At 42.8% G+C, this 25,724-nt stretch overlaps 1 protein-coding gene across 3 annotated transcripts in view; it reads left to right on the plus strand.

Moving 5' to 3' along the window:
- Positions 1-25,724, plus strand: part of Nrip1 (nuclear receptor interacting protein 1) — an 85,715-nt gene that overhangs the window by 17,608 nt on the left and 42,383 nt on the right. Inside the window, exon 2 of one of the 3 annotated variants that reach the window (XM_038346208.1) lies at positions 2,142-2,222. The exons of 1 other annotated variant lie outside the window; for it this stretch is intronic. The gene's annotated coding sequence lies outside the window, so the exon portion shown is untranslated. The remainder of the gene's footprint in view (positions 1-2,141; positions 2,223-25,724) is intronic. One more of the 3 variants, XM_038346209.1, reaches the window with a different exon arrangement.

The raw sequence follows: 25,724 nt of genomic DNA on the forward strand, positions 1-25,724 counted from the left end.
TCTTGTAAATGTGTCAATTAGGAAAACAATTATAAGCGAAAGGTATTTTTATATATATTAGAGAGTTAGTGTTTTAGTATACATAATATCCTTTGTTTTCAATTTTTCCCTAAAACTATAGCTTTTGTAGATTGTTTTCTGTTTCTGGACGTTTGTGCGATGGTAGAAAGGAATAGCTGTACTATGTGTTTTGGTTTATTAAATGCCGCTGAAGTATATGGAATTGTTGTTTGCCTCAATGTAGGTAGGCGAATTTTACTAAGAAAGCTATGGTATGTGATAGACTTATTCAAACATTCTACTGTTTCGTTTATGTTTATAAAATCGGTGACTGTGTGTGTGCACAGATGTCGGCACCTGTTGATTGCATTAAGCATTTGATGTCTCCTAATGAGGGATGGAAAAGGTGCTTCTGCGCAGTTTTAAGTGGATCTTTTCTCCGAGGTGAATTGCATACATTCTACATTCTGTATTCTGTGACCTTGCAGTCATGACTTCAGCCCAGAATAGTTTCAAAGTCATGTAAATGAATGCAATTAAGGTATTGCTTATCATCTTACATAGTTCAGACGGATCCTTACTGGGTAGAGAGGTTTGCTGGCCTTATGAGGAAGGTCAGAAGAAGGTTAAATTTTATTACATAAAATGATACGGCACTGTTTTTATTTAGCTGGTGAAAAACTAGTGTCATAATAAAAAATTATAATGGTTTATTTTCTTCCGTTTTCTAATTAGCTGGATGTCTGCATTAAGTTTTTGTTGTTGGTTGGTTGGCTTTTTTGTTTGGTTTGCTTGACTGTTTATTTTTCTCTAGAAATACTTCTAAAGGAGACACTTTGTGTCTCCTCGTAAACCGCATGGGACATTGTACTCAGAGTCCTAAGTCTGGGTGTCTTTCCTGGCTGCTAATAGCAGGTGGCTCTGCGCTGGCTAGCGGGTGTCCTTAGAGGACTTGTGACGTACCAGTTCGCAGAGCAGGTGGCACCGGACTTTGAGACGGTAGGAATTGGAGTCCCACCACGTGGGTAGACCGCTTGTGGGGTGGAGAGCCACTGGAGGCTGTACTGAGAGAGAACTGACTGTGAGTGTCAATGTGCAGATGGGAGATGTAGTTCTGGCGAGCTGGCTTGGTGAGCATGGGAAAGCATCACACCAAGAAATTTGGTGTCTGTGTACGATTCTAAGGAAGCTCAGGGATCCCAGCAAAATAAAGATGGACTAGCTGCTTCCTTTCCGTAGGTTTGTATTCTCGTTGATTTTTTGTTTAGTGCGGCTGTGATCCTGGAGAACTGATCATAAGTTATGGATCAGACACTGAAGAGGTCACCAGTATAAACTCCCAGTGGAACAGGGCTGTAGTGAGATCAGGGTGTGTCTACTGTACCTTCCCTTCCGCTGGCTGACTGCATTGTTTGCCGACCCATTGATCAGCACACCGTTTACAAAGCTATTGACTGGTCTGCAGTGGAGGTCAAGTCTCTGCTGGCCAAACGCTTCTGGCAGCCAAGCATGTCCAGCTTGTAGCCCTGGGCTGCCTGCGCCCCAAGATAGCTATGAATAAGGCCCAACACAAAATCTTAATTACTTGAAACCCAGAGAGGAAGAGAAAGGGGTGGGGTTGGGAGAAAGAGCCGCAGTCCTGCAGTTCTTGAACTTGGCCTTGTTGAGTTGGGATTTCGAAAGGTTGGACACACCTGCAACCGTTCCTACAGCACTGTCATTCTGAATTGGGGATGGTTCTGATTCTGATGTGAACGTTCCTCCTGGGAGAGGAGCAGCAAGGTGAATGTCGAATACTTCCCAAGTGCTTTCTCCCAGAAATCCTCCCATGGTCCAAACTCCTCTGTACCCTCAACATTAACTTCTCACACCTTGGAGAGCGGGGAGATAGTGTCCTGTTAGTGTGAAGACAGGTGGTGTCTTTGTGCAAGTAATTCCATGCTACAGGTAGTTTAAGTAGATGCGGTCAGCCACACTCAAGGAAAGCATGCGTGCACGAGAATCTCTCGCATTAATACATTTATGTGCCGTTTCTTGGAGATAGCGTGTTTTAGTCCATAGCTAATACGCCATTTTCAGACACATTATTGAAATCATTACATTACTCAAGGTAACACGTTATCTTTCCTTCTTTCTTTCAGAAGTGTGTGGATTGCAAGCTATTGCAGAACTGTGTTCTCAGGATCCATTATTTTAACATTTGGGAGAAACACATCCAAAAGGTATTGCACTTTGTCCCTTTGCTCCATTTTTAAAATAAATTACATATAGCGATAGGGACATGAGCCGATTATACTTCATTCTGTCATTTTCTTTACCTTTGATCTGTTGTTAAACTCCCATCCCATCCAGTCCCTTATTTCTTGGGCTGTTAGGAGGCACGATGCAGTAGGTTCTGACGGCCTGGATGTGATGGAGCAAAATCGCTCCCATCTTTACAGAGAGGGAGCAGGTGTAAGGTGGGGGTTGGGTGGGGGTGGGAACACAAAGAAGATGTACCCTTGGAAGCCACAGCCCTAGCAAACTACTTCTTCTAGCCAGGCCCACCCTCCTAGTCACCCATTCTGTTGTGAATTCATCAGAGGTTTAATCCATTGATGAAGTTAAATCCCTCATGATCCATTTCCCTCTCTAAAGCCCCGAGAGCTGGAACAAACCTTTAACAAATGAGTCTTCTTGGGGACCACTTCGTAGCTAAACCCTGGTGAAAAGGTTTTCTTCTTAGCGGCCTGTTTTTGTCCTGCTCCTGTCTAGTGTGGCTCCTTTAAACAACATTGCTGGCTCTCTTGCTTGGAACAGAAATAGATCATGGAAGACTACATAAATATAATTGGTAATATAACGTGTCTGTTAAGGTTACAGTGAATAATGAGCTGTTAAACTATGTGTTCACTAACTGAATATTCATGGTCTACATTCATGTGAAACAGCAAATACCAGTTTAATAAATTATCTTAATCAGTTCTCAAGCAGTATGAATACTGAGGACAGGGTGAATATTGCTTTGTTTCCCGGAATATGGGAAATCTACGTTCTGACATATTTTGCTCTGAAAAATTCTTAGAATTTTTACTATATTTTGGGGAAATTATATGCTTAGACATCCTGGAGTTTCAAGGAATTTGAAATTATTTTTATTAGTCAAAAATAAGAATTCACTATTATAATTGCACATTTAAAGATAGAAGCATTCAAGTATAGAGGTAAAGAGAATTGTTCCACTTTCAAGTCCTCATTTGTGAAACTGTATCATTATCCCAGGATAATAAAGGAGTGTACGATGAGCCACGAACTGGATGCCTCTATTAAAGCAAAACTCAGTATTGAACTGAAGCATTAAGTGGAAAACCCCTCTTAAAAATTCAGAATAGAAATTGTTTTGAAGCAATGTCTTTGAAGATACAGTACGTGAGGCCTCTTTCTTTTTTTAATAACAAAACAAAAACAAAAACTGTTCACTTATAAGACATTCTTTCCCCAAAGCATAACTTTATCCTGTCAAGGGGCCATCCGTCCTTGGGAACTCTGTGGAAGTGTGTGCCTCAGTTGTCGCGCCCACGGGTGTGTCCAAGTTTCTTCTTTGCAGTGTGCAGAGCAGCCCTCTGGCACTTGTTGAAAGACACGTATGACCGAGATTCCATCTGGTGAGCACAGGACGTCCCTTCCTTAGCCGACTAGCCACTTACTAGCACGGCCTCTCTTTGCCTTGGTTACTTTGATGTCAAATGCAGATCGTTATTCAAACTTAACTTTTATACCCAAACTGTAAGGAACAAATACAGTTCCCCCTCTCTGCAGTGGATTTGTCCCAACCCCCAGTGGATCACTGGGTGTTAATTTTCATTTCTGTGTACTGGTTTTCCCAGTACACAGAGCAGTGTGGTACCCTTCCTCTCTTAAATAAGCATTTCTTGTACCTATGATGTCTGCAGTTTAAAGTATTACAGCAAAACCTACACAAATTTCTTCTTAATTTCACGGGTAGATTTATTTTTCCACAAGACCACTGTAGCAACCTCAGTATGAGTGTTTTCTTCTAAGTAAGGAACTTTTACGTTTTCACCAAAGGAAGCTCGTCATGGTTCCTTTGATGGACAAAGGGCCATTACTAAGTAAATAACGTGATACTATGACAGTGGCTCTGATACCACGTAGTTTCCTGACGAGGGCACAGGTAACCTATGCAGAGTGGACGCGTGGGACAAAAACATGCTTCCCCTTGTGGAAATCGACGGTGAATTCATCATATTTTTACTCTCTGTGTAGTTTAAGATTTAGGACTTGCCCGCCTCGACTTCTCCAACTATTATTTTTAGACCCTAGTCGATCAGAGAGAACTGAATTCACTGGAACAGAAACTCTCATTCGTTTTAGGTTCTTAAATGAATTATCCACAGAGCACACTTCATTCTTACTATATTTTAAATCACTTCTAGAATGTACCCAATACACTGTAAGTGGCATGCAAATAGCTGTGTATGATACAGTTTAGAGAGTAATATCATAGTTACTATTATGCCATTATTAATATTATATATCATTATATAATACTGATGTCAGTACTCTAAACTGTATCAGGGGTCAGGACAATCTGTATGCTTTCAGGAAATAGACACCCCCACTAAATATTTTCCATCCAATTTGACCAAATCCATAGACGCAAAACCTTTATATATATGGGGATGGGGGCATCCCCCATATTTCTCTTTGACCTGTGCAGACATGTGGGGTAACCACATCACAGCCATGTTTAATTGAGGTATATGGAGAATGCTGGCCTTGAGGGCCTGAAAGTTACAGTAAGCCCAAGTGCTTCATATTGACTCTTCATCCTGTTCTTGCGTTTCCTGACATGTAAACTGAGACTACCCCATACATCACTGGAGCCCTGTGAGAAGTGACCAAGGAAGCGGAGTGTGTTGTCCTCAGTGTCCTGGCAGAGAAGAAGAAGATGATGCAGATACTGCCGGCCGCTTGGCATTTTAGTCGATCACTGTGACTCAGTTGCACATCCTTCTGAGTCTGGACTTGTTCCACACATCAGCTTTTCTTTCTTGTACTTTTTTTTTCCCCTATGCTTACAAATGCATATCCTTAGCTTTTCTAACTTAAATAAGCCCGTTTCCCTTTAACTACATTTTGCCTCCCGGCTTTTTAACCTTTCTTTATTCTGTATTTCTTGGTTTCCTTCTTACTCTGACTGACTGTGCTGCTGGGTGGCTGGGGGTGGGGGGGCTGTCCCTCAGCGTCCTCCTCTCCTTCTTTTCTTGTACTTTTAAGGGTTGTCCCGACTCCACTTACTCTGTGCTTGCTATTTCCTTTCAAGTTCGAGCCTGTGACATTTGTACTGCTGAGAGTTCCTGGCTCCTCGGCTGTCCTCCTGGCCCCTTGCTTATTGTGTAAACCAGCCCTCCTTTCAGCTCTGCCAACATCTAGATGGCGCAGGGCTAGAGACGGCGGTTTCTTGAGTTCGAACTGTAAAACAGAGCGGTGTATTGGAAACAAAGATGATTCTCTTTTTCCCTCCCAGGAAATAGTTTTCAGGTAAATGATTAGTAAAATCTCACCTGGATTTGATTTTCCTCTCATGGTAGGGTGCTGGTTTTCAAAGCGATTTCTTCTGACATATCCAGGTTAGAGGAGGCCTTTCAGTGTAAAGGGTGAGTTTGGAAGTTGATTCACCGCACATGGAACCGCTTCAAGATACATGCCCTGGACTACTGTTGGTGTTCTTACGGGGTTTTAGTTTTGCTGACTGCAACAAAATGAAAGGCCCCGTAGTTCTTACTGGGTCAAGATGTATTTTAAAATATCAACTTCTTTTTTTTCAGGATTTTTTATTCTTTTTTTTTTTCATACTTATAAAAATTCTTGGAGATTTTCCTGCAAATGTTTTAACCAGCTTCATTCCATAAGAGTATGTGTTCCCTGGTAGTAACAGAAGCAATACATTTACTAAATTCGCGGGTCGGAACTGTTGGAGGCAAGAGTACCCTAAGAATGTGTTTTTATTTGTGGTGTCTAGAGGGATCTTCAAGGACTTGGGTGTGTGTTTGTGTCTGTGACATAGTTCTTGGTGCAGAATACAGTGGCTTGTGAGTCGGTTGTCAGTCTCTGATGAAATGGCTGATTTGGGCGGTGTGACCATACGGAGGATTTATGTGTGGTGTCTGTGACTTGCATCACAAAACCAAACTGGCTCGAGTTGAAATCCTGGCTTTACCTCTTACCTACAAGCTACTTGAATTAACTGAGCCTTCTCCTTACAATTGCTTGCTCTCTGTTTTACTGTTAATGAGACAGTGACTTAGCTGGCAGTGATTGATACTGTCCTTGTTAGGGTCGCTGTGGCTGTGATGAAAGAAAATGACCAAAGCCCCTTGGCGAGGAAAGGATTTATTTTGCTTACACTTCCATACATCTCAGGGAAGGGAGTCAGGACAGGAGCTACAACAGGGCAGGAACCTGGAGGCAGGCGCTGACACAAGGCCTTGGAGGCATGCTGATGACTGGCGTGCTCCCCACGGCTTCCTCAGTAACAGATTTCAGTGACCGTCTTAAAGTTGCTCTGCAGATTACCTGCATGCCTCTGTTTGCTGCCAGGGAGTATGATGAGAGAGTATCGATTGAAACAGCTGCTTTAAATATTGGCCTGAAATAGTTTTCTCTATGCCATAATTAACCAAATAACTTTTTTAAAATGGTAGCCCAGGGCCAGTGAGATGACACAGCAAGTCAATGCACTTGCCACAAAGGCCAGCGGCCTGAGTTCCCTCCCTGGGACCACAGTGAGGAAAGGGAGAACTGACTCCTGTGACCTCCACATATGTGCACACACACATACAAAAACATAAATAAAGTAAAATCAAGTAACGGCAAACTATAATCAAATATATGTTAAAATATCTGAGACTTATTAAAATATTGATAAGTATTCATGGTCTAAATTTACAGATACCATAAATGTAAGGTTAAGTTGAACCTATACTAAAACTTTTTAACATCACCTATTTGGGTTCAATTATGTGTAGAGTAAGTTCTTTTGCTAGTACAAGAATTATATAAATTTGTAAGGTTTTTCTTACATTGTGGTGCTTAGGTTCTTGTATTGAAGCCTGTTAAACCTGTTTAAACAGTTCAAGTTTGGGTCTTGTGGCTAACTAAAGGTATGGCTTTAAATTATTAAATTAACAATCGAAGGGCTTTTGACTTTATGGTCCAGGCTGCCTTGAACTCACAGAGATCCGCCTGCCTCTGCCTGCTGAATGCTGGGATTAAAGGTGTGTGCCACCTCCTCAGCTAATTCCTTAGGACAGTAAACATCAGAGGGACATTTATATTAGTGCCAGAAGAAAATGGATTCATGTTCAGATGCCTTGCTTCTCTTGCCATGGCACATGTTGTATTGGCATGCATCCTAACAAAAGTTAATTGAAAAGTCCATACCCATCAGGTGAATGTATCTACTTTTTCATTTCACCTAGAACATTGTAGGAACCTACGTAATTGAAAAACGGTTTCTGTGCTACCTAAAATGCATGCTTTTGAAGTCCTTGAAAGTAGCTTCCGTAGTGAGTGGTCCTCACCCCACACATGGAAACTGTGGGCAGCTAGTTTCCAGGGTGATGGAGCCTGGTGCTTTCCCTCCTGATGACCCGCCGCCTTGATTGTCTCCGCTGCGAAACTCATTGTCCGTTTGACTGTGCTGTTTGCTTGTTATTTAAGAGTGAGACAACAATTCCTAGTAAACTCAAGGGGCAAAGTCTTATTATCTACTCGTACTATGACCTTTATGATCAGAGAAAACATTACTTGTCAATCATAGGTAGCTCGACATAGTTTGACTTAATTGGATTCACCTCCTAAGAGAAGGAGCCTGTTTGTGGCGGGCTAGTTGGGAAGGCACACCGGTGTTTCAGTTCTGTTGATTTCCAGAATCTGTCTTGTGTGGTCACAAAATGCCATCATGTTTAGGCAGTGACGCTCTTTTCTGGTTGTTCTTTTAGCCTGTGGGGATAGAGAACTCAAAAGCCAAAAGCTTTGCTCTCTTCCCAGAGCGTGCCTGTATGGTGTCTTATTGAGTGCTAAGTAGAAACTGAAACAGAATGCAGCATGGAGGACCCGGAGGACAACGGCAAGTGCAAGTTTAGATCGTTGTCCTGGAGGTCTCGCCTACATGAGGGCCGAGACAGGGAAGCTGGAGACAGCTCTTTGGATAGAAGCTTTGCTGTCAGGAGGCGTGTGGCTGCTGCGGGTGAGTGAGGGGGAGTCACAGGGGATGCAGTGGAGATGGAGGGGGGAAGGCAAGTGGCTAGACAGTGTGCAGCAGCAGAGTGACCCGATATAGCATCTTAGTGGATCATTTTCACAGCAGTGTAAAACCATAAATAAACCTACTGTACACATTTTCAAAAATTCCAATGTAAATAAAAAGGAAACTTTTATAGGGGAGCGAGTAGTCTGTATTCCATGTAATAAATGGAAACAGTAGAAATCACTTTAAAGTAGGCAAAGCATTTGGATATTGAATGTAGATTTGGTGCCCATTTTTTAGTCTTGTCTTAAAGATTACATATTAGATGTATTTATTTCCATCAAGCCTCATTTTTGAAGGCACAAACCTTGTAATAGATACAGTAGTTTTTTTTTTTTTTTTTTTTTTTTTTTTTTTTTTTTTGGTTTTTTCGAGACAGGGTTTCCCTGTAGTTTCTAGAGCCTGTCCTGGAACTAGCTCTTGTAGACCAGGCTGGCCTCGAACTCAGAGATCCACCTGCCTCTGCCTCCCGAGTGCTGGGATTAAAGGCGTGCTCCACCACCGCCCGGCGATACAGTAGTTTTTAATACCACTCAGAACCTGTAGTATAAATTGTTATCCTTTACCTCAGTAATGAAGTGCAGTAAACCCATAAAAGTATTCACAGATAAAATCCTCACCAAACTTCCTAGTTGTTGCCTAACTGTTTCCTTTGAAGTTGAAACATTCTATCCTACCGTGGAGCTCCTTAGACAAGAAGGTAAACAATTCAGAATAGCTTCAGGAAGTCCCTGAAACTGACCAGATTCACGAGGACCCTTTCTGACTAAGTAAGCAATAAAACCAGAGAGTCCCTCAGACAAGCCATGCTACAAAGATGACTCTGAGACCCTTAGAGAAACAGAAGCCTGCCGAGCTACCTGGAAGAGGTTAAGACCCACTGAGTGTAGGGTAAAAGGGCCAGGGAAAGAACACCCTGATCCTGAGACCAGGGCTAAGGAAAGAACCCTGACCCTGACTTGACCCGGAGACCAAGGAAAAGAACACTGTGACCCTGATTTGACCCCGAAACACCTGGGCTAAGGAAAGAACATCCTGACCCTGACTTGACCCTGAGACCAGGGCTTAGGAAAGAACACCCTGACCCTCACTTGACCCCAAACACCTGGGCCAAGGAAAGAACACCCTGACCCTGACCTGACTCCAATCCCAAGACATAGGCCAAAGGAAAAACACACTGGCTTGACCCAGAGCTCTGAGACTTGGAGATCCCTTCACCCATAACTCAGACTCAGGGTTGACAATCAGTGTTTTCTGTAGTAGGATACCTCCCCACGAAGCTCTCTCCTCACACAGTCTAAAAACCCCATAAAAGCCTTCCCTTCTGCCCAGACATCCATCTTTCTTCTAGTTCAGAGGCAACCAGTATTCTGCTCTCCCCAGGAAATCTCTCAAAGTTTTTTACTTGGTTTGACTTTGTAGTATTCATTGGCTCCCGACTGCCAAAATGTTCTTGTGCTGGAAAAATCCTTACACTGAGGCACCTAGAAAGGACACTCTGCAACCTCTAGGCTGCCTGCCGCTGTGCAGTGTGCTCCAAGTTCTCAGTTTTGTGAGCTGTCACTCCAACTGGCATGGTAAATCAGCTGTCTTTGAGTCATTTCTGCTTCTGTGAGTAACCCCTCACCTCTTGTCCTGCACCTAACCCCAATAAGACTCATTGGTTCACCAGGTTAAAACTTTGGCTTCCGTACTTTGTTCTGTCATGGGATCCCAATCTCTATCTGGAGTGAGTAGGCCTGTGTGTTGCGTCACCTCAGGAAAAGCTTTGTCACATAACATAATTGACATCAGAACAGGGACATAACATAACCAAAGATGAGCTGTGGGGAATGAGTGGATGGTCCTGGCTATGGGGCCGCAAGGCAGGTGACCAAGGGCAAGTAGCCTGCAGTGAGAGCATCCATGGAAGGAATTCTGGCCCAGTTGTCTTTTTCTATGTGGTGTGTGTGAATGTGCTTTCGTGCTGTGACAGGGATTGCAGTTCTTGCTATGTATAGTGAGACCTGCAAGGAAGACTGAGTCATCGGGATTAGGAGTGTTTGTGGGAGGAATCCCAAGATGGCACCTTTGCTGTGCCGTATGCGATGGCATGCCTGCAGGATGAGTGGAGCCTACCACGTGAATATGGAGATGCCCTGGAAATAGTTAAGGGGTTGGAGGAAAATTTTCGGTCATTTTAGTGCACATTTGATTGTCAACAAGCAGCCGCAGAAGTTGCCAGGCCAGAAGTTGTCTGTCGTTTGAAATAGGTCTTCGGCGGTGGCCAAGCTGTACTTGTTGTGTATGTCAACAATTGCAGTAAGGAAGGAAGATGGGGCTAGCATCCTCCTCTTTAGTTTCTGATTAGACAAGTAAATTAGATAAAAGAGAGAGCTGGTAAAACAACAATAGTAGAAAGAGTGGGGATATCTGTGGTCCGCTGTACAGGTGGAACCCTTTACGATGGTCCAGTACAAGAAACAAGTGTGATCAGGAAATACTCAGCCTTTGCGGTGTTGGAATTGGGGGATACTTTTATTTTTATTATTTTTATTTTTTTTATTTTTTGGTTTTTTGAGACAGGGTTTCTCTGTGGCTTTGGAGCCTGTCCTGGAACTAGCTCTTGTAGACCAGGCTGGTCTCGAACTCACAGAGATCCGCCTGCCTCTGCCTCCTGAGTGCTGGGATTAAAGACGTGCGCCACCACCGCCCTTTTAAACAAGCAGCCAAGGCCTGCCATAGCCTCTCTAGTGAGGGTGTTGGCCATGGGAGCATACAGGATCCATCTGACTGCTGTGGAGGCAGAGAAACGGAGTAACATATAACTTTCCATCCTCCCTTAAGACAAAGGCTGTATAATCTGAGACAATATGAGGGAAGTTAGTACCTGATGGACTGACTTATCAAATCCATTGGAGCACTCGGTTATTTCCATGGGAGGTCCCTACAAATAGCAGGGACTGGAGGGTTATAAAGGAGGGGCAGATGCTATTGAGAACACTAGGAATAAGAGAAGCTGTGTTGAACCACTTGCTATACAGAGCAATGCTAACAGGGGAGTTAAAGAAACGGTGTTCCAACAGGGAGCATGAGGCTGGTGTTCGGAGGTAGAGGCTTTGCTGGCTGTTGGTGGGACAAGACGTTTATAAAGTAGGAATGGCTTCAACAGATCTCAGTAGCTTAGACCAGCATGTAAAGAGAGAGACCATCTAAGAAAAAAATAAAACGGAGAAAGGTCTGCCTGTATTATTGGAGGATGTACACGGCAAGATTTGTGTCAAGCTAGAGGTCATAGGGGAAAAATTGGTTAAAAAGTCAAGTTGTGTGCTAAGAGCTGCTGGAAGGTTTGAAAGCCTGGGAACAGTTCATGGAAGACACCTGTGATAGAGCAGTGTGGGAGAAAATGATTAAGCCGGTCCCAGTGGGGGTGTATCCTCAGAGTAAGGGAGGGTACATTTCCCTCCATGAAGAGGGTGTGCTATGGGTGGGGATGGTTTCCCGATCCAGAACCTCCCCAACAGCCAAGTATGATGAATGGAGAGGCAGCAGCTTCAGCTATAGCCGCTGTGCCAACCCAGGGCCACTCTGACCCAGGGAGCCAGCAGGTACAAAGGGGGAGAGAGCCGGGCTCCCTTCCCCCTTGACCCTGAGTAGGTCTGGGCAAATTAAGTTGCACCGTTGAAGTTCACCGTGCATGGAAAAATGAGGGCGGGTATGGAAGAGCTGTAGGATACAGACATAATGGCTCAAGAGAGAATGACTGAGGGTTACAGGGAGCTAATTAAGTTAGTGCCTCCAATCCAGCTCTAATCTGTGGAGGGAGCCACTAATAAAAGTGGATAAAACCTTTCCATGCTCTATTAGACCTTGCTGTGTTCGACTCTGGGGTCACCTGACCCTTGATTAGAACAGATGACACCTGACTAAGACTAATCTTGTAATCCCACTGTTTGTAATGGAATGATGGTTCAGGGTGTTGTCTTGTCTGTCCCATCCTCTGGATAAAAGATTTTGCTATATAGGTGATGTTATGATAACCTCTGAGTGTTTCACAGATTGGAAAGACAACCAGGTGATGGAGGAGGGTCATCTGTCAATGTGTTACTTTCATTGGTTAATAAAGAAACTGCCTTGGCCCTTTAAGAGGACAGAAAATTAGGTAGACGGAGTAGACAGAACAGAATTGTGGGAGAAAGAAAGCAGAGTCAGGTAGACGCCATGCCTCTCCTCTCTGAGACAGATGCAGGTTAAGGTCTTTCCCGGTAAGCCACCACCTCATGGTGCTACACAGATTACTAAATATGGGTTAAACAAGATGTGAGAATTAACCAATAAGAGGCTGAAACTAATGGGCCAGGCAGTGTTTAAATGAATACAGTTTCCGTGTAATTATTTGGAGTAAAGCTAGCCGGCGGCTGGGAGCCAGTTGGCGGGAAGCATCCTGCAGCTCCCTCTACAGATTGGCACCCAATGATGGAGGAGGGTCATCTGTCTATGTGTTACTTTCATTGGTTAATAAAGAAACTGACTTGGCCCTTTAATAGGACAGAAAATTAGGTAGGTAGAGAAAACAGAACAGGATGCTGGGAAGAAGGCAATGAGGCAGTCGCCATGATTCTATGTTGGGGCAGCTGGCCCAATCCCTGCGTTCAGGGGCGTGGCTGCCCCAGCGTGGTAGGATACCCCTTAAGTAGCATCGGGGCGCCGGGAGGAGCCCCGTTTGCTATTCCCTGCGTCACCCGCTGCTCCGCTGGACCCTTGGTTCTGTAAGTTCCCTTATTCCCCCTTTTATTAAAACTGATTTATTATAAAAGGACTATCTGGGTCACTTCCTAATTCCTCCGACCGCCGGTACTCGCAGGTACAACCGCCGGTACCGCCGGTACTTGCCGGTACAATTCTCTGACCCGAGACAGATGCAGGTTAGGATCTTTCCCAGTAAGCTACCACCTCATGGGGCTACACACATTAATAGAAATGGGTTAGTCAAGATGTGAGAGTTAGCCAATAGGAGGCTACAGATAATGGGCCAAGCAGTGTTTAAATGAATACAATTTGTGAATTGTTCTTTGGGCTGTGGGAGCCGGGCGGGAATGCAGCCCACCATGTAATTGTTCTGGGACTAAGTTAGCTGTGCAGGAGCTGAACAGGATGGAGAACAGGCCTGCCCGCAGCTCCTTCTACAACCAGGGATGTCCATTTGCCCACCTCCTTCATAACCAACCCTACTGGGACTGGGATAATTAGAAAAAAAAAAATCCAAGAGTGGGTGGAAAATGATAAATGTTGGTCAGGGAAGACCTGGAAACTCCCAAAACCTTAAAGATTGCTGCCACTGCTGTGTTTGTATGCAAGAATGAGGAGGTGAGCCTTATTGCTTGCTGTGGTTGCACGCAGGAGGAAATTAAGCTAGGACTGAACTGGAAACTCCCACCCTGGAGACTGGCTTTCATGGTGCTAGAAGCAGCCATGCAGGCTGCTGTAGAAAACTGTCCCCAACACTCCTGCCTGCCTGTGGATCCCGCATGCTAAAATAACACATGCCGGGAAGGAGCGCCTGTTTGTGCAATAATGCCTCGGCTATCATGGAGATGGCCAAAGCCTTCTCATGGAATTTAAGGCCTTTTCAACAAGGAGCACACCATGTCTGGTACCATAAGCCAGGGTAAAAGCTGTGCCTGGAAAGGTCACAGAACCCAGTAGAAAAACTACTTGATAAATACGTGTTTACACTTGTAGATCACTGTTGTTGTTGGCCTTACTGTGTAACCACTGGTGAAGCTCCTAAGAACAGGGACATCTACAGTCACCCCCCAGCCCGAGGCGCTCCAAGTAAGCAGTAAAAGATAAGGGTCTCTTGCAGACAAACTAAGCTATAAAGAAGACTTGGAGACCCAGGAAGAAGCAGACAACTGAGCTGCCTAGAAGAGGTTTAGACCAACTGATATGTGTGTGTGCTGTGTCCCCAGGAAAAGTTCTGCCAGACAACAATGGTATAGTTCCTGGTCCACTTGCAATTCATAACAAATGAAAGCCATCAGAGTGAATCACTGCTGTATTGACGTGTGGTGTTGAGATGAGTGGCTTTTCTTCTCTTTCTTCTGGAGAGGAGTCGGTCGTGATGTCTGATTCCTGTACTCATCTGGACATGACTGACAGTACTGCAGTGTGCGCATCCCATGTCCTGCTTGGAGCTTTTCAAAGTACCTGTCACATGATAGATACTGTGGAAATATTTAAATAGAAAATTGATCTAGAACATTCTTACCGTTGCTTCTTTAAATTTTTAAAAATAATAATAGGTTTCCTACAGTAGTTTTTCCTTGAGTGAGGGGCCCCCACCTCTGAAGCAGTGCCATTGGGAACATTGGATTTTAATGGCTTTGGGGCTAAAAGTAGTCTAGAAAGAATTCTTTGTTGGGCAAATCCTTTGCTGTGAAGGATGAGTTAAGCTTCTCTTCTGACCTTTTGCTCATCATGACATATCTATGACTGTGTCACCAACTGGGGAGAAAAGCCTGGGAAGACGTGGGAGATCCCAAAGAGCCCTTGTGTTACTCCCATGAGATACTCTGGCATGAGCCACAAGCAAGCAGGCATTTGGATCCTTTGGAGACCTAAGAGCCCGGTGATAATGAGTTATCCTCATTCTTAGATTGGTAAAGCTGTAAGCAGGTCTGCTCCCATGTTCCTGTGAGTGTGTATGTCTCTTTATATACTCCGCTGCTTTTATTTATTGTTAATTAGGGAAAACCCTATTGCTGAGCGGTTAGCGTGCATGTGTGAAAACTTTTGAGATGATGCCTATCCCTACAGCTTCTTATCACAGTTGAGTCCCATTTGCCAAATCACAGCTGCTCGTTATATTTTAATTACGGCTTACTGCAAATGGGGACACACTTGACTATTCGCTGCCAGGGGTGCTACGGATTTCAGAGTTCATGCCGTTTTCAAATATTTGCGTGGATTTTGCTGGGCTCACAACCTAACAATATGAGATGCCCCAACATTGGGGCTTTTTTCAATGTCATGCCAGGGGCTTTAAGTTTTAGGTCATGAAGCATTTTGAGTTTCATATTCTTAGATGAAGGATGCTTGCCTGTGCTTACATTATGAGGCACAATATTGAAATGCTATCCCAAGAACTGGCCGTCTACTGCGAAAGGAGCTTCACTAATGCAAGGCTTCTGCCAGCCAGCGTCAGTCCTTACCACACCATTGCCTTACCACTGTTTGCAACCCTGGACCACTTCTGAACTTTATGTAAATAACCTACCTTGTTCTTAATAGTGCCACTTTCTTTTTTTCACCTGGATACTTAAATACTATGTAATTCAAATTATGCTTTTGCTAAGTCTTGGTATTTTGTATATAGTCTCCTGAGATCTTTTCTTTTTAATTCATTGTGGGGTTTTTTGGAAATCCTTTACGCTGCTGTATTTCTAGTCCATTTATTTTCTCTGCTGAAAACACTAGGCTGTGTGAACGTGTCCGTTCCCTTGTTGGTTGATATTTGAGGGCTTTTGTTTGCTTGCTTCATTTTGGTTTTGTATTCGGGTGACATTCCTGTTGCCATGATAAAGGACCATGACCACAAACAACTCACCGGAGAAAGTTCATTCTGGCTGTGGCTGTTCCTGAGGTTAGAGTCCATTGTGACAAAGTAAGATGACGCAGCAGGTGGCAGGAGCAGGAAGCTGGCAGGTCACATCTTTCATCCACACACGGGCAACAGAGGGAGAGGGAGCGTGTTGTCAGGGTTTCTGTCCTGCCTGGCTCCCACAATCTTTAAGTCCCAAAGAAATCACACAGAGGTCTGCATTAACTATAAACTGATTGGCCCATTAGCTCAGGCTTCTTATTAACTCTTATAACTTATATTAGCCCATTATTCTTTTCTGTGTTAGCCACATGGCTCAGTACCCTTTTCAGCAAGGCAGTCACATCTTGCTTCTTCAGTGGCTGGGCCAGGAATGCAGAGAAATGGGCTTTCCTCTTCCCAGAATTCTGTTCTCATTGACCTGTCTCTACTTCCTGTCTGGCTGTCCCGCCTATACTTCCTGTCTGGCTACTGGCCAATCAGCATTTATTTAAAATATAATTGACAGAATACAGATCATTCTCCCACACCAGGAGTGCACACAGGAAGTGAGGTGAGGCGGTACATCATCAAAGCCTGCCCGAGTGGTGCACTTCCTCCAGTGAGGCTGCACCATCTGAAGGTTCCATAACCTCCTTAAACAGTGCCACCAACTGAAGACCCACTGTTCAGTTATGTGAGCCTGTGTGGGACGTCGCTCATTACAGTGACAACAGCTGTATCTGTGTTGATATATACGATGCACTTACATACACACACACACATGCATATATACAATAGCTGTCAGAAAGCAATGGCGGAGTCAACATTGGTTTTTATGTGTTTTCACACAGGTAAGACTCTATCTAGGTTATATACCCAGTAGAGAAGTGTAGACTGTATTTTGTTGAGACTGTGCTAGCGTGTTTTTAGAAAGAGTTAGATCAATTTATCTTTCCTGTATTATAGCAGAAAGTGCCATTTAGCTATGGCATTGCCAAATCTAGGCACTATCAGGGGGTGAACAGGATTTTTCTTTTACTTTTTGAAGCCGGTTGTGATTTATTAAGTAAAGAAGTATTGTATTTATTTAGTTTTTTTTGTTTTGTTTTGTTTTGTTTTGTTTTTTTTTTTTTGGATAGTGGCAGTACATCCTGAGGGCTTCAAGAGAGAGAGTCCTGGGAGATGTCATCTTTTTGTGCTATTAATTTGCTTTTCTGTGCTTCCTAATGAGGTGTTAAGCATTCTTTTCCATCATTGTTTACGATTGTTATGTTCTTCCATGCAGTGTTTATACATGGGTCGGGGTAGAGCTCAGTTGGCACAGAGCTTGCTTGGCATGCACAAGGTCTTTAATCCCCAGCACTACAAATAATAATAATTTAAAGTTTTGTTTTTTTTTTTTTTTTTTTTTGAGGAGGAAAGAAAGGAAGGCTCTTCATGTCTTCCCTAAAACTTTTTTTCAGTAATGCACATACAAATTGAAAATTGCTTAAGGCTACCTTCTCTGCATTTTATTTTTAAAATAAAAATTTCTGGGAAACACACATGTACATTTATATATAATATAGGAACTATTTTTAAACCATGAGTTTTATGGCTTATATTTTTGTTTTTCCTTATTATATTTATTAATGAATGGAAATTTTTAATGTTGATGCAATTGAATTTTTTATGCTTTTAAGGTAGCCCTTTCTGTGTCTTTAAAAGCCTTCCCTGACTGTATTCTCTTTCTGTCTTTCTCTCTTGTGTCTCTGAGACCAGAACCCAACTGTCCTTGACCCTGCTGTGTAGCTGATGACGGCCTTGAATTCCCCATTCCTTTGCTCACCCTGCGCGAGGTCCAGCTCAGGGTTCATAATCTCTTACATATCATGTGTAAAATATTAGACTCTTACCTTCCTATTTTAAACTCTAATTCCTCTAGAATTTGTTTTTTTGTGATAACAGTAGGGATTCAGTTTCTTTCGTTCAGTCCATAGGTAGCTGATTGTTTCAGGACACCGTCTGAATGACTGACTCCCTTCCCCACCATGATCTACAGTGCAGCTTGTGTCCCATGTGATAGCTCCTAGCCAGAGGGTCACTTGTCTATTTCCTCAGAGCACACTAACGCCACTAACTTCACTTTGAGAGTTTTATAGTGAGCCTTGCCTGGTGTTTGTCAGAGCGAGGCCCCTCTGAAAGTGATTGGCTATTTATGGCCTGATTGGAGTCAGTTTATAAAGCCTTTGAAAATTAGATTGACATTGTGTGGCGCGCATTGGCTGGGTTTGGGACGAATTGTTTTCTTCCGCTGGGGCTTCCTGCTCACGATAAGGTAGGTTGTTTAGTTTCTACTGTTAATGTCTCCAACAGTGGGGGTTGTTTAGACCGTCTGTTCTTCAGGTATGTTTTGTTGAGTGTTTTCATGCAGGTTTTGGTTTGTTTGTTTTTCATACCAGTGTGCTTTTTTGTTGGCACTGTTTTCGGTAAGTGTAATACAATTAATGTGTTTGTAGAATGCAGGAATGCTTCATTAGTTTTTATGGTTGAATAATATTCCACTGGTAAGATTGAACACGTAGTATTTAACACATGTTTGGATAAAGGACACTTAGATTGTTTCCAGCTGTCTGTTATTATGACTAACTCCGGTGGGATGATGACAGTTCTTTTGTGAACAAAGTTTTCATTTCCTTTCTCTGTATACCTAGGAGTAGAATTTCGGGGGGATATAGCAACGGTTAATTTTTTTAGGAACCGTTTAACTCTTTCTAGAGCTACTGTGCAATAGGTTGTGTTCCCCTTGCGGGGTTCAGGGAGAGTCGGTTTCAGGCTGCATCAGAATTCTCTAAAGAGTAATTGTAGCCGGGCAGTGGTGGTGCACGCCTTTAATCCCAGCACTCAGGAGGCAGAGGCAGGCGGATCTCTGTGAGTTTGAGACCAGCCTGGTCTACAAGAGCTAGCTCCAGGACAGGCTCTAAAGCTGCAGAGAAACCCTGTCTCAAAAAAAAAAAAAAATTAAAAAATTAAAAAAAGAGTAATTGTAATACATTGTGTTTATTTTAGGGTGTGATTTTTTTCCTTTAGATAACGAAAAAAAGCTTGGCTTATTTTAATCAGATCCCCGTTTAAGGCAGTTTAGTTCGCTAAATGTTGTAGTATGTGTTTTCTCAAGTCTTTGTTCCAGCTAACGCTGTAGTTGAAACACCACGTAGTTCACACTCTAGCAGGTATGGAGTTTGATGATTTCAAGTAAGTTTTCTAGATCTCAGTTGTTCAGTCATTGCAACCATCTCTCTCTCTCTCTCTCTCTCTCTCTCTCTCTCTCTCTCTCTCTCTCTCTCTCTCTCTCTGTGTGTGTGTGTGTGTGTGTGTGTGTGTGTGTGTGTGTGTGTGTTTAGAAGACCAGGGTCTCCCCTGTGTGTGTGTGTGTGTGTTTAGAAGACCAGGGTCTCCCCAGTGTTCCCCTGTTCATCTCCAGTGATCTTGTCCCTTCTCTGCCTAGGAAGTGATCTCCTTTTCCCTACCTTAGTTCAGCTCCTCTCCCTGTACTGTGTGCGTACGTGGACTAAGGCAGAACAAATAAGGAGCTTCCTCCCCTTGCTTATCTTTAATCTCTGAGCCTGGTTTCCTAGCCATTAGTGACTTGGGTTTGTTTTTGTTTTGTTTTTGGTTGCCACCTTAGATTTATCCCTTCATCAGTGGATGTTTGTTTTGCTTACCGTCTTGGCTAACAGGATTGATAACTGATCTCATTTGCATACAAGTTTTGAACGGGCTTTGCTTTCTCTTGCTTAAATAACCATGTGTGACATTGTTGGGACATTGTGAATGTTCTCAGACACGTAACTGAATGAAATTGCTCTTGCTCCATGTGGCCAGGCCCTTATATTCTCACCAGGAGCGAAGGACTGTGCTGGCCACTTTTTTGTCAACTTGACCTAAGCTAGGTAGGACCTTCTGAAAAGAGGACATTTCAGTTGAGAAAAACAAAACAAGACATCTGCCTCTACCACAGTGGCCTGTAGGCAAGCTGGGGGCATTTTCTTAATTATGATTGGTACAGGCAATCCCAGCCCATTGTGGGTGGTACCACCCTGGATTGGTGGTCCTGGGTAGGGGAGCAAGCTGAAAAAGTCAGGAGGAGCAAGCCAGTGAACAGCACTCCTCTGTTGCCTGTTCCAGTTGCTGCTTGAGTTCCTGACTTCCACATTTATGGACCCTAACATGTAAGATGAAGTGAAGTTCCTCCTGCCAAGTGTGGGTTTTAGCTGGTGTTTTATCACAATAGAAAGTGAATTAGGACAACAGAAAACACCCTTCATCTTTTCCAACTAAGGAATTTTCTTTTAATTGAAAAAATAATTCTTGTGTATTTGTAGCCCGTCGTTTCATCTGCATTTCTAGTGCGTACTCATGATGGTCACCTTGTCGCTTAGGCGAAGCATCCTTTGAAGTGCTTTTTAGTTCCCGTCCAGTTTACTTATTTTTATTTGGTTAGGTTATCTCATTCTTCAGTTGTAGGACTTTAATGCGGTCCAAATGTAATGTCTTTATCATGTATATGAGTTGCAAACACTTTCTCCCACTCTGTTGCTGGCTTTTTAGATAGCAGATATCTCTTGAGGACTTTGGTGGGTTGTGTTCCTACTGCTCTGCAAAATAAACCTTTCTCCAACCTAAATTCCCCTATACCTTCTTCTGGAAGTGCTGGTCTTTTTGTTGGTTCAAACAGTGGTCCAGATAATTAGTTTTATAGCTAGTAAACTAAGGTTTAGCACTTATTTATTTACTCCTGTGTACTTAACACTTTTATGACCATCTACTTACAAGATTGTGCTTTCTCCCTGAAATTTCTATGGCAACTTTGTCAAAAAATAAAACAGCCTCAGGCTTGAATCTTTATTCTGGTGCCCCTCCCTCCCTTCTGTTATATTGTGTAGATCTTGCCATATGCCTGTACTACATATACTGTGTTGGTTTCATGCTAGTTTTATAGCAAGGATCCTAATATTAACCTTTTTTTTTTCAAAGATGTCTTTGGTGTGTACTTGTACGTGTATGGATATATGTGCATATGAGCACAGGTGCCTGCAGAGGCAGCAAAGTGTGCTGGATCCTCTAGAGCAGTGGTTCTCACCCTTGCTAGTGCCTCAACCCTTTAACACAGTTCTCATCTTGTGCTGACCCCCCCAATTGTAAACTTATTTTCACTGTTACTTTATTAACTGTAATTTTGCTACTCTTAAGAATTGTAATGTAAATATCTGCATTTTCATTGGTCTGAGTTACCCTTAAAACGGGTCAAGGTTCAAAGGTTAAGGACCACAGCCCTAGAAGCAAGTTACCGGCAGTTGTGAGCTGCCCAGCAAGGGAATCCAGCCTAGGTTCTCTGCAGGAGCAGCCGGTGCTCTTAATCACCTAGCCACCTCTCCAGTGTTTATCTCCATGTTCAAAATGGTTTTAGATCTCCTTGCCTATGTAAACTTCCACTTCATTCAGAACTGATGTCTACTAGAAGAAAAAGAGTCATGATGACGTTTGCTGGGTCAGTTTGGAGTGACAGAGAGATCTAACTATAGTCCGCTAGAAGAACAATGGTGTGAGTCTTTCTTTCCCTAGATCATTTTCATTTCTCTTAGCGGTTTTTTGTAGTTGACAGTGTACTACTGGTTTTTCACTGATGGCAAAGTTGTTCTTGTCTTTTCTTCTTCTTCTTCTTCTTCTTCTTCTTCTTCTTCTTCTTCTTCTTCTTCTTCTTCTTCTTCTTCTTCTTCTTCTTCTTCTTCTTCTCCTCCTCCTCCTCCTCCTCCTCCTCCTCCTCCTTCTTTTCCTTCTCAGTTTATTGTTAGCAAGTAGATGAGCTGCAATTCTTTTGTTTCAGGCCTTGTCATCTATCATATACATTTGTAAACTTTTTCTTAATCTCAGAGATATACAGTCGATGGCATACAGGATCACACTACCTGGAGACGTATGCCTAGGCACCTGCATATGTGTGTGCTGGGTGCCTGTGAAGGCAAAGTAGGGCATCAGATCTGGAACTGGAGTCACAAGTGGTTGTGAGCCACTGTGTGGGTGGCTGCTGGGACTCTAACTCAGGTCATGTGGATGAGGAAGTGCTCTTACCCACTCAGTCATCTCTTTAGCACCCAGATAGGATCACTGTAACTTTCTCCAAGCTGTCTGCATATTTCTTGTGTTCTGCATTGACTGTACGGTATTTCTCCATCTTAGGGAGCAAAGTTTGCAATCTTCTACCATTGGTATGAATTGACCTGTGTTCAAGCAAGCAAGGAAGGGTGGTTTTAACTTTGAAACAAATAATGCAGTGCACACTAGTGATGGACTAGGTGGCAAACCACCTGACGTAAGAGCTGTATAGTAAGAACAATTGACAATGTCCAGCACAGAAGTAAAGCAAATGAACGAACTCAAAGCGGAGTGTGAACAGCAGTCCACAGATGTTCCACTGATAGCACGGCTGATAGTGAATGAATATTTTCCTCTCAGAAATGTGTTTCCTGTTGTTATAGTTCAAGACACATCTGAACCATTGAATTCTGTTTGAGACTAACTTAAACAATTATTCACATAAGAAATTTTTCTGTTGTCCTACATAGATATTACCATAGAAGACTTACTATTAATGTTCCAGATAATTTCCAGGATTTGGAATTTTTTTTTCAAGTAAAATGTTCCCAGGTTTTGGTTTCATTCTTTTGTTTTGTTTCTTTTTTGAGACAAGTCTCTCTATATAGATTAGGCTGTTTTATAGGGTTTTGCCCATGTACAGGAGGCTTTGGTTGTGCCGGACTGTGATAGCTGTCTGCCCTTGGAGTGTAAACAAGATGAGATCGGTGGAGGCTCCTGATGCTCCAACATCATCACCAGACCCTGGCTAGCCATTTAATGTGGCACATTACAAACCTTCCTTTTCCTCTTGTCAGGAGCGGGTGGTGTTCTTTAGAGGGAGCGAGAACATGAGGGAGAAGGTCAGGAACGAGAGGGGTGCGTTCACTCATGGAAACGGTGGGACAGAACTGATGGGAGATCACCAGCTCCAGTTGGAATGGGACTGATGGATCATGCGACCAAACCCGGCTCTCTGACTGTGGCCAGCAGCGGAGGCTGGCTGGGAAGCAAAGGACAATGGCGCTGGGCTCTGATTGTTCTTCATGGACGGGCTCTGTGGGAGCCTTCTCAGCTTGGTCGATCGCCTTCCTGGACCTGGGGGGAGTTGGGAGGACCTTGGTCTTAGCATAGAGTGGGGAACCCTGATGGCTCCTTGGCCTTGAGAGGGAGGGAGGGGAGGTATGGGTGGAGGGGAGGGGAGGGAAGGGGGAGAAGGAGGGGAGGGAAGGGGGAGGAGGAGGGGAGAGAGGGGGGAGGAGGAGGGAAGGAGATGGAAATTTTTAAATATAAAAAAAAATAAACCATGAGAAAAAAAAAAAAAAGAATATCCACGTTTGGGGACAGTGCTAAGGACAGTATTCCTTGAAGCATAGACTTGTAAAATTTCATCTGTGCTGCATTCCTAAACACGGTCAGGACATGCTCTTCTTCCAGATTTAAAGACCAAGTAATCGTACTTCTCAAGAAGAGAAGAAATGTAACAGCACGAAAGCCTGCATTTAGTAGGATGTCAGAGGTTTGGTATTCTCTTCTAAGGCAAGGTGGACTTAGAACTTATATTGGGCGCAGTTTAATGTAGTGAGAACTGTGGGCAGGTCTGCTTTTCGTCCCACCCGGCTCCTGCATGGCTAGATAACAACACACAAACTATATTCATTTAAACACTGCCTGGCCCATTAGTTTCAGCCTCTTATTAGCTAATTCTCACATCTCTCTTTAACCCATATTTAGTAGTGTGTGTAGCACCACAAGGTGGTGGCTTACCAGGAAAGATTCAGCATGTCTGACCTGGTGGCTGGCTTCATGGCAACTCATTCAGAGAGGAGAAGCATGGCAATAGACTAACTTCCCTTCTTCCCAGCATTCTGTTCTGTCTATTCCACCTATCTAAATCCTGCCCTATCAGAAAGCCAAGGCAGTATCTTTATTAACCAGTGAGAGTCCTCCATCAGTTTAAAAGCTAAGCATTAGGATGTAGTGAATCTCCAAGGTGCCTACAGTATTCTAATAAATATAATAGCAACTATGGTTGTTTTTAATTTGACCTATTAATGACTTCCTTATGTATATTGTCAAGAAACATGATGCCCCCATCTTACGTCTCTGAGCTCTCCTTTCTGAATTTGTCATCAAGGTCTGATTTGACTCCAGGATATAGAATATGGGACCCTCCTCCATCTCTGCTGTTCCCATATAACCTCACTATAAAGATCAAATATGCTCAAGCCTAATAAACTGCTCGGTAAGCGAGAAAACATGCGGCTTAATGACTGCTTCCATGTTTCCGGTTCAGTCTCCCCTCCCTGTTTATGGCACTCTGGTGGAGGCAGCAGAACCACTTCAGTGACTTCAGTGACTTGGGCTGCCTCTTAGCTGCCTTTGTTTTATTTTCATTGTTATTTTCATCTTTAATTTGCTAGTAATATATGTTTATTAAACAAAACATATATCAAGAGAAAGAATATTATTTTCGAAAGCAGAAAAGATGCCTTTATTTTTATACAGTTTTCATGCGAAAGTCTATTTATCCTAAACATAAGATTGTTTCTTTAATTCTTAATAAATATCATTCAATAATTTAGTCTTCTTATATAATACTTTATACATAAGATACTATATCTTACACTATCCAGTGGTATAATAGATGTTATTTAACTACTTTCAGGGTTTTTTTTTAAATCAACATATAACTATTTCTAATTTTTGCTGTTAGAAATAATGCATATTATAAACATTCTTTTTTGCTAAATATTTTACATACCCTCCATTGTTCTTTATTTTCTTCTAAAATAGGGTAAATCTTAGGTTTCCAATTGACACATTAAGGGGCATAAAACATTTTGTGGCATTTCAAGTCAAAATGAGACCATCACCACAGTTTAAGATGGCACCTGTTGAATTCCCTCACTGTGTAACATCCATTCCCAGGAAATCCCAATGACCTCATTTTTTTTCATAGTAAACTAATTTACATTGTCTAGGAATGTATGCAAATGAAATTACAATCAGCATGTTTGCTTTTATCTAGTTTCTTGTTCAAGGATGATTTCTCTGTTCGTCGTTGTTGTGTTAATATAATAGTGCTGGGCTCTAACAGTTGCATGGACTTGAGCCTCAGCTGGGCAATGATTTTTTTGTTTGCTTGTTTGTTTTGTTTTTCCAGTTTGCCACTGTTAACACCAAACCTGGTTCTAACTTTGCCCCACCGACTTTGTACAAATGTAAGACAGCTGGTGTTCTTTTGGAAAAGTTAAATTGCTGGTATTTTGAAACTGAAGAAATGTAATGTAATGTAAGGCCAGGCAGTGGTGGCACACGCCTTTAATCCCAACACTTGGGATGGATCTCTGTGAGTTCAAGGCCAGCCTGATCTATAAGAACTAGTTCTAGGACAGGCTCCAAAGCTACAGAGAAACCCAGTCTCGGAAAGAAAAAAAAAAGAAGAAAGTTACTATAAGAAAACCTCCAGCTACTTTTCTTTCTTATTTTTGTTTTTGAAGATGTCTTTAGAGGTATATGTAACTATGGGGTGGATGAATTTATGAGCACACTAGGAAATTTGCAATTAAAGTAATTGAACAGGCACTTTTTATCAACAACACATCCTTGTTATGGTTTGTTTTGTGTTAGCATCTTCTAAGAAGCTGATGAATTTCTCCACAGCAAGGTCCTTTTCATTCCTTTAATAAGCTGATAGTCATAAGAATTTTGTATTTGTCTGTCAAATAG

This window comes from Arvicola amphibius, chromosome 10, assembly GCF_903992535.2.
Source record: "Arvicola amphibius chromosome 10, mArvAmp1.2, whole genome shotgun sequence".
NCBI lineage: Eukaryota > Metazoa > Chordata > Mammalia > Rodentia > Cricetidae > Arvicola > Arvicola amphibius.